Below are 9,431 nucleotides of genomic sequence, written 5' to 3'. Positions count from 1 at the left end.
AGATTTTGTAGAAAGGGTATTGATATGGATAGTTCATTTCAGTTTCTGTTCAATGGTAACCCCATGATTTTGATAGTGGGGGGTCAGTAATGAAAATGCCATTGAAAATCAAGGGGCGATGGCTGGAATTTCTCTTGTTACAGAAATTCATTGCCTGAAACTGGTGTGGTGAGAAAGTTGCTTTCCACATGTCAGCACAAGCCTTGATATTGTCCAGTCCTTGCTGCACTGAACACGGACGCTTCAGCATCTGAGGAGTCGCCAATGGTGCTGCACGTTGGGCAATTATAAGAGAACATCCGCACCTCTGATCTCATGATGGAAGGAATGTCAGTGATGAAGCAGCTGAGGATGGTTGGGCCTAACACACGACCCCCAGGAGCTACTGCAGTGATGTCCTGGCGTTGGGTGGACTGACATCCAACAACGATAGGCATAGTCCTATGAGCCAAGTATCACCCCAGCCGGTGGAGAGCTCTGCCCCTGATTCCCATTGTCTCCAGTTTAGGTGGGGCTCATTGATTCCATACGCTCTAAAAAGCTGCCTTGATGTTAAGGGCAGTCATTCTCACCACCCTTCGGTAGGTCAGCTCTTTTTTCCATGTTTGAACCAAGGCTGTATCGAGTTCAGGAGCTGAGTGCCACTGGAGGAACCAAAGTTGGGCATCAGTGAGCAGGTTAGTGCTATGGAAGTACCGCTTGATAGCACTATGGAAGACCTCTTCCATTAATTTACGAAGGATGGACAGTAGGCTGATGGGGCGGCAACTGGGCGGCTGGATGACTGCTGCTATTTCTGTACAGGACATTCCTGTGCAATTTTTCAAATATCCGGATAGATGCCAGTGTTGTAGCTGTACTGGAACAGCTTGGTTAGCGGTGTGCGATGTTCTGGAGCACAAGTCTTCATTGCCACTGCTGTTATGTTGTCAGGGCCCATAGACTTTGCAATGTACAATGCCTTCAATCGCTTCTAGAGAGCATGTGGAGGGAGTTGAAATGGCTGAAAATTGGCATTTATGATACTTTGTACCTCCAGAGTGGGTCCGGATGGATCATCCACTCGTCACTTCTGGCTGAAGATTGCTGATAATTACCAGCCTTAGCTTTTGCACTGTTGTATTGGTCTCCCCCATCGTTGAGGATACGGATATATGTGGAACCACGTCCTCCAAAGAGCTGCTTAATTGTCCACCACAATTCACGACTACATGTGGCAGGATAGCAGATCAAAGGCCTGATCCATTTGTTGTGGGTTCGCTTAGCTCAGTTTATCGCTTGCTGCATTTACTACTTGGCACACAAGTAGTCCTGCTTTATAGCTCCACCAGGATTACGATTCGTTTTTAGGTATGCCTGGCACTGCTCCTGGCATGCACCCCCTGCACTCCCCATTGAACGGAAGTTTCTGACCTGGCTTGATGGTACTGGTAGAGTGATGTATAGAGCCTGTCCACGAGTTTACAGATTGTGTTCGAGTACAATTGCTGCTTCTGTTGGACCAAGCGCCTCATGGAAGCTCAGCCTTGAGTTTATAGATGGTAATTAGCAGGATGTTCCCATTCTTGACCTGATGGGGTCTTCGTGGGCTTCGGAGTCGATGTTGAGGACGCAGGAGTCGATTTTTAGTACTCCAGGGCAACTCTGTACCCCTGCTTCCCTGCATACCTCTGTGTCACCGCCTCTGCTCGTGGGGCAGGACATACACATGCATGGTGATGTTGGAGCCTGGGACTTGGGACATTATCTGAATGGTATGATTGCTTGAGGATGACTGTGTCCGGCTGTCGCTTGACTGATCTGTGAGACAACTCTCCCACTTTTGGCATTGGTGCCGATTAATTAGTAAGGAGGACCTTGCAGGACCAAAAGGGCTCTGACTGCCTTTGTTGTTTCTGCTGCCTTGGTCGATGCTGGATGATCCGTCCGGTTTTATTCCTTTACAACTGAGCAGCTTGTGGCTTGCCCGACTATTTGCACAGTCAAACACTTTGCTGTTGGTCTGGAATCACATGAAGGCCACGCCAGTTAAGGATGACAGGTGAAGCAGATGGATTTTTCAAAACAACAAGTGCGCAATGTACATTAATTTCCCCTCATTGAATTCTATTTTCGCCATCTGCTGCAGTGGGTTTCAAAACCAGATCTAAAGAGCATTACCATTTGTTTTAGGATTACTAGCCGAGCTATACTATCGCTATGACATAGCCTCCACGTGGTAACTCATTAACAGTACCGGTCTGCAGTGTCTTTACATGACTTAATGTCCCAAAGCTATTAATTTCACTCCTAAATATGTACAGCAACTTAACATCCAGAGCCTTTTGTGGTGGAAAGTATCAAACATGAAAAACGTTTGTGCACAGATATTGCTCCAAACCTCAGCACTCGGCAATGAAATTATTCTCAGACGGTGTGATGTCATTCTCGACTCGCTAGCTATTGATAAACGATTGAATGTATTCGCTTCAAATGATATTGGATAAAATGCTTTCCGCAATTGTGCTTGATGATTGGGGAAGCAGAACTGCATCAGAATTTAAATCCAAATATAAAATTCCCACAGGTTGACAGAAATAACTTGGAAGACTCAAAGCCACTTTGGCAAATTCATGGCAAGTCTTTATAAAACGGGGGCTGTATCAAATGATTTTAAGTCATGCCGGGTGGGGGTTGCAGAGGAGATAGCATTCCGGTAATGTCCCAATGCTAGTAATGGATAAGACCAAGGCAACTGATAATTAGGAATTAAGAAGCTAGTCTCAGTAATGGGCACAAATAATCAGTTGGCGGAATTAAATATCAACGGAAAAGGCCCAGCAAGCCACCCAGTTCAAGGGAAATTAGGGATGGTCAGCAAATGCTAGCTTGGCAGTGGTGCCGATCAAAAAATAAGATAACAAGAGGCATTTGCATTGGCACAGAAATAATACAGGAACAGTCACAATTTAGTGCGTTGGCGCAGACACAGGGAGACTAGCAGCGATCAAGTAGCAAATGAAGACGAAACATACAGAATAATATAACTGAGACAGATAGAGAGGGAAACCTGGGCTGAGAGGCTTTGAAGCATTCACAAGGGAGATTGAAATTTATAATGTTTACAATGGTGTAATGTCATGTCGATTGCTGAAATATATGAGTTATTTCTCCCATTTCACTGCCATTACCTGACTTTGCCCTCTCCATCCTTTAATGAATCTGAATTTATGTTGATTCCCTGTTTATATTAGGATGTCTGTGGTATGCTGTACTAATTCTGGTTACGTTAGGCAAAAAGTAATTTTCATACTTCATATTTTCTTTCCGAAGACGTTCTGTTCATTTTTGCTGTATTTTAATTTCTGTGCATTCAACTTGGTGGATACCTTTCTCTTTAGTTTAAATTCTGGTGAACGGAATGAATTTGGCCCATCGTGTTTCATTGTGATCAGGTAGTTCTTTATCTTTTAGCGGGATATTTATTACTCTGCAGTCCGTCGTTCACATTATAAACAAAGACAAGTTGTCATTCAATCTCTTGCTGTTCATTACATTTCTTTGCATTCCTTCCTGAGACCCATTCCCGTTCCCTGATCATCCGATGTTTTATAGCTAATGACGTCATCTTTGCCTTACGTACACCTTTGTCAATGCAACTTCCAAGAAGATTGTGATAAGCTGCCCAGCATATGTATGAAAAGTCCGAAGGTTCTTGAGGGTGTCTGAGATAATTTTCCCTCTGACAAACAACAGGGGGTCTAAGCTGTGAATGAGAAGGACAAACGACATTTAGGGCTGCCCAAAGATATTTAAGGAGTGCAACTTATAAACCAATCTACTTTCCAAATAAAATTAATGGAACAGCAGGAATGAAGAAAAACATGAAAATACAATTTTTCAAAAACGTAAATACATGCAGAAAGCTCAGGTCCTGATGCATGGGGATGATATAAAGAGCAACATACGGTGACAGAAAAGAAAGGAAGAATATTAAAGTTTTAATATTTCACGATCTTGCAATTAATAGAAAAATCACCATGTAAACTGTTACAATGACATGTAAGTAGCAGAATTGATAAGGGAGAATCAGTGGAAGTGATGTATTAGAAATATTAGAAGGCTTTTGTTTAATTCCCAACGAAGGGGTTAGTGTGTAATGTTTAAGCACACGCCAATGGGGGTAATATGTTGGCATGGATTAATAATTGGTGAGCAGACAGAAAATGGAGTGTAGGAAGACACAGGTAAGTTTCGGAGGGGGAGGCAGTAACTAGTGGCATACCACGGCGATCAGTGTTTGGGTCCTAGCTATTCACAATATATATCAATGGTTTGGATGAGGGAAACAAACGTAATATTTCCAAGTTTGCTGACGACAAGAAACTTTGTGAGAATATGCGGGGTAAAGAGGGCGCCCAGAAGTTTCAAGGTGATGTAGGCAAGTCAAGTGTGTGAGAAACTTTTGGAAGATGCAAAATAACGTGGTAGGTGTGAGTTATCAAATATGGCAGGGAAGAAGAAATGTAGAGACTTTTAAAGATGATGATAGATTAAGAATTGTTGATTTTTAAAAGGACATACAAGCCCTGATACACCAACTAATGAAAACAAGCAACCAGGTGCAGGAAGCAATTGAGAAAAAAAATGACATTTTGGCTTCATTGCGAGAGGGTTTGAGCAAAGGAGCAAGGACATTTTAAGCAGTATTGCAGGCCCTTGGTGAGTCCACACTTGGAGTCTTTTTGTATTTCTCGCCTACGCCCCTAAGGAATGATGAATTTCCAGAGAGGGAGTGCAACGGAGGTTAAGCAGAATGATTCATCTGATATCAGGATTGTCGGATGGGGTGGAATTGGGAAGATTACGCTTTTATTTATTGGTGATTAGGTAGATCAGAGGGGATAACATTGGAATGTGTAACATTCTGACAGGCAGGGACTGACTTGTTGCTGTGATTGTGTTTGCTCTGGCTGAGGATTAGAGAAAAAGGGTTAACAGCCTCTGGATATGTGACAGGGTAATTACGACTGAGATGAGGTGAAAATCCTTCACTCAGAGTGTGGACATATAGAATTCTCGACCACAGGGGGCATTGTCAGCCAGGTCACTAAATATATTTAAGAGGGAAATAAATTTCTGGAGCTAACGTGAGACGGGGCATGTGGAGAGCGCGAGAGCACAGCGTTAAGCCAGAGAATCAACAATTATGCTATTGAATGACAGAACAGGTTCGAAGAGACAAATAAACTAATTCCCTTCTGATATTCCACGTTTCTAGGAAAATAATAGCCAGACGCAATGTGAGGCAAAATAGATCTGCGAAAGACTCCATTGTCAACAGAAATAAGGAGGTGGCAGGCATGCTGAGTACTTACATTCCTTCAGTATTCGCAGTGAAGGGAGAGCTCAACTTGCCAGGAGTCCCAGAGAAACAATTAGTGAATCAGGAACAAAGGCTCAACATAGTTCACGTAAGCAGGTTGAAATTAATGGAGAAATAAATGGCGCTAAACAATGGCAACAGTTGATTGCAGGATTTTAAAGGATGCCATCAGGCGCATGGCACATGTCTCTGAAGAAATAAAAACTTGCACAGTTTGCTACAGTTGGATAACACACGTTGTTTTGGAAAATGTTGCCTGTCACTCCGCCATTTAAGAAAGGTGTCAGAAGGAAACCAGGGAATTAGAGAACACTTAGACTATGCTTTGTTGTAAAGCAAATAAGAAAGGTCACTATGATCGATATAGTGTGTGAACGCCTTGAGATGCGTCAGCCAATCAGCGTATCCCAACACTGGGTTTTAAAGAGTAGGTCGTGCCTGAGGAATTCATTGAATTTATTGAAGGATTTACTCAATTAATTGACTGTGCAATGTCTATGGGTTTTATGTGTACCAACATCCAGGGTATTTCTGATAAATTCCTGCCTAAGAGACTGTTAGCTAAATGTCACACTAATGAAATTGGAGGCAAACTATTCCCTTGGTCACGGCTCATTTGGGATAAACCAGATGCTAGGAGCAAACGGCAATTAATACGATTGGCAGGCTGTGACTACCGGAGCACAGAAGGATCTCAACTATTCACTCGAGATACCAATAATTTAGGTGGCGATTAGAAAACCACGAATGTTAAATTGCCAATGGCATACATTTTTCTTAATTTCAACCATTTTAGACAGAAGCATCGCATTTCAAAGAGATTTTGTCAGCTGAATTGAATGGTCAAAACTGTGACAAGCGGATTACAATGTAGGCAATTGTGAGTTCTGAAACATACTCGTGTCGACAATTCCAATGATCCACAACCAGCCCAACACAGAAATTGTAACTCATCTCACCCCAGAAAGATTGACCCCTTTTTCAGTGACTGCTCCCATGTGCTCTAGTTTCCCACCCAGGGGAAGAAACTGTAATTGCCTATTCTAGCATATCGGAGCCAAAATGATGCACTTTTCAATGAGATCACCCCACACTCTTATACACTGCAGAGAGGCCTAATTCAGACAACTTTTCATCATTGGGCAACACTTTCATCCCAGCAGCCAATCTAGTGAATATTTTATCTCCCACTTCCTGTGCAATTTCGCTTCTACTTACATAAGGAGACCAACATTACGCACACAGCTCCAGACCTGGTCTGATCAAAGCCCTGTAAATTTGTGGATGAGTTACCTTATTCTTGTGCAAGAATGCCCTTTCAGTGTACACCAGCATTGAGTTGGCATACCCAGTGGCCTTCTTTAGCCCCATGCAAACTTCCTGCTTTCCTTGTTCCAGTATGAGTAAAACCAAGTCCCTGTGAAGATCCATATTAAGGCGTTTCAAAAGTTGAAAAATCTCCCGTTTCCTATATTTTCTAACAATCTGTATCAATTCCTTCCTTTCAATATCTTGTTCCCGCTTATTTAACACGTGTCTACCTCTTTGCAGCCAATTTGTGCCCTCCTTGCAGTTTACAATTCTCACCCTGTTTTGTCTGTTATCCATAGTGAATGTATTAATCTCCATCAATTCATCGTTAATACAGGTTGTGCTTAGCGGATTCTCCAGCAGTAATCCCTGCTGCGCTTTACGAGTTCCAGCCAGAGAAGTTGAAAATTCCCCACCTGTTTCACCTCCCTGCCGCTCCCCTGTTACCAATTCTCCATCAATAATATCCTGACCGTGCAAAGGCTGACCTTGCGCTTTAAGGTTTAGCGTGGCACGACACAGTCCAGGGAGTTTCATTCAGAGAGAAGAATGCTGTGAAAAATTAGCTAAAATGGCAGAGAAACTCAACAGGGTAAAATTGTTTGCAGACATGTGGTTATATGAACTTCAGTAATAGGTGCTGGGGAAGGCTACTTGTTCCTTGCAGCTTATTTTCCCACGTAATTTAAACATTCCTGTGTTTTTCTTTTTACCTCAGCCTCACTTCTCATAAATTCCCCACATTTTTAATGTCCTTTGTGCCCAAAACACCAGTGAATTTATATTTTGTACATGTTCAATGGCCGATCATCTGCAACTCTCTACGGTGGAGGATTTCAAATATTCATGATCCTTTGATTGAAGAAATTTCCTCGCATAGTACAACGAAGGTATCAATTATGTAACCATCCTGCACATGTCAGCAAGCAGACATGTTAGTGCCAAATGAAATGTTACAAAATGGAATTAGGAATGATTTGTTAGCTGGAGAGCCAGGTCTGCAGCAGAGGTTAAACACAAAAGTAAACCATCCTCTGGATGAATCGCCAAATCCTATAGGAGGCAATGTCACTGTGGCAGTCCAGAGAAGTTGATTTCTAAAAAAAATGTTTCCTGGAAGCTGATGATCGCAGATTCAATATGTGTAGGCCGTTTGCTGGACAACTTTGAAAGTTTTTATCTAATGACTTAATAATACAGTAACAATCCTGACTGAAAAGAGAGTCAGACAGAGAGAGAGAGAGAGAGAGAGAGAGATAGAGCGACGGAGAGAATGATAAATAGAGACACCGAATATCTTTGTCCATGTCTCTTAAGTTTATTCTTTCTGATGAATTTTTATTGCCACTCTCAACATTCTGATTTGTATTTTTTTATGTTTGGTTGGATATTGTGAGATTTTTTTGATTTATTCCTTCCTGAATTACTGCCATGGCATATGCCATTCTTTTTACAAAATCTTCCTATCCTCTTGATCTGCATTTCGTCCTCCTGTTCATTTCCGCCCTTGTACTTAGTGAATGATCCTTGCTGTCATTTATATAGTCCCTCTGATTCATTTATTCATCCTATTGTTTTATGATTAACTACTTGCTTTCTCTTTTATTGGGAGATAGTTGGCCCGACGTCTTTCTCCCTCCCTCTCTCTCTTTCTTTCCCTCTGTATCTGACTCTCTCTCTCTCTCTCTCTCTTTCTCTCTCTCTCTCCCTCCCTCTCTCTCAATCTCTCCCTCCCTCTCTCTCAAAATATCAGCCTGTCTGTCTGTCTCTCCCCCTCTCTCTTTGTCTATCTGTCTGTCGTTCTGTCTGTCTGTCTCTCTCTCGCTGCCCCTGTTTCGCCGGGTCGACTTTCTAACATACGATTAATTTTGTCGCATTGAATTCCACACAAGCAAAGAAAACACAATGAAAACATTTAACGCGACGACCTCAGCTTTTCCATCGCCGGCAAGATAACTTCCTGTCATTTCTTTCGAGGAAAGATTCCTTTTGCTTTTAACCTGTGGCGTAGATCTGCCTGAGCATCTCACCCACTTCCGGTCCCGATCTCGTTTTGTTATATTTCATCTTAGAAGGATAGAAATCTGCTCGCCTGTGTAAACATGTTTTTAGGGAAACCTAAACCTTGGAGGAAAGGAACAAGTTTCAGTCATTTATGAATACATTTCGGATATGTTTTTGACACTTAAAGCGTTGTGAATCTTTGGACTTTTCTGCCCACAGAAAGCAGCAGATTTCTCGGTCATTTAGTGTAAACAGGGCCTGGTTTAATCCAACTTTTGGATGTGATTGGGGTGAAAGGCTTCATGGAAAGTGTCAGCGTTTGGAAATAAGTAAATGATTAGATACAAATAATTGAAAGGGGCTGCAAGCTGAGGTGATCAAATAAGCTCCTGATGCGGTAAAGTTATGTACTGGTGATAAGATGCTTCAATGTGTTTCGCTCTATTCATCCTCTGTGTTTTGTACCCTTATTTTTCACAGCCCGTCTCTGTAACTGAAGTGATTACGTCCGTTTCCATTTCTTTTTCAACTCTAAAATAATTGGTATGTGATTGATTCCTACTTGAATACGTATTTCCATGTTGGAGACAGGCCGCTCGACCAAGATCAGAGGCAGTTTAAATAATGTGAAATACATTCTGCAGCACAACTAATCTTGGAGCAAATTTAAAGTGAGGAATTGAACGGGTACTAACGGGCGCAATGCTGATCCCATAGATGGGAAATCCACCATCGCAGTGGTCATAAATCA

This window comes from Cetorhinus maximus, unplaced genomic scaffold (assembly GCF_964194155.1).
Source record: "Cetorhinus maximus unplaced genomic scaffold, sCetMax3.hap1.1 HAP1_SCAFFOLD_287, whole genome shotgun sequence".
NCBI lineage: Eukaryota > Metazoa > Chordata > Chondrichthyes > Lamniformes > Cetorhinidae > Cetorhinus > Cetorhinus maximus.
This window is presented reverse-complemented; position numbering follows the sequence as displayed.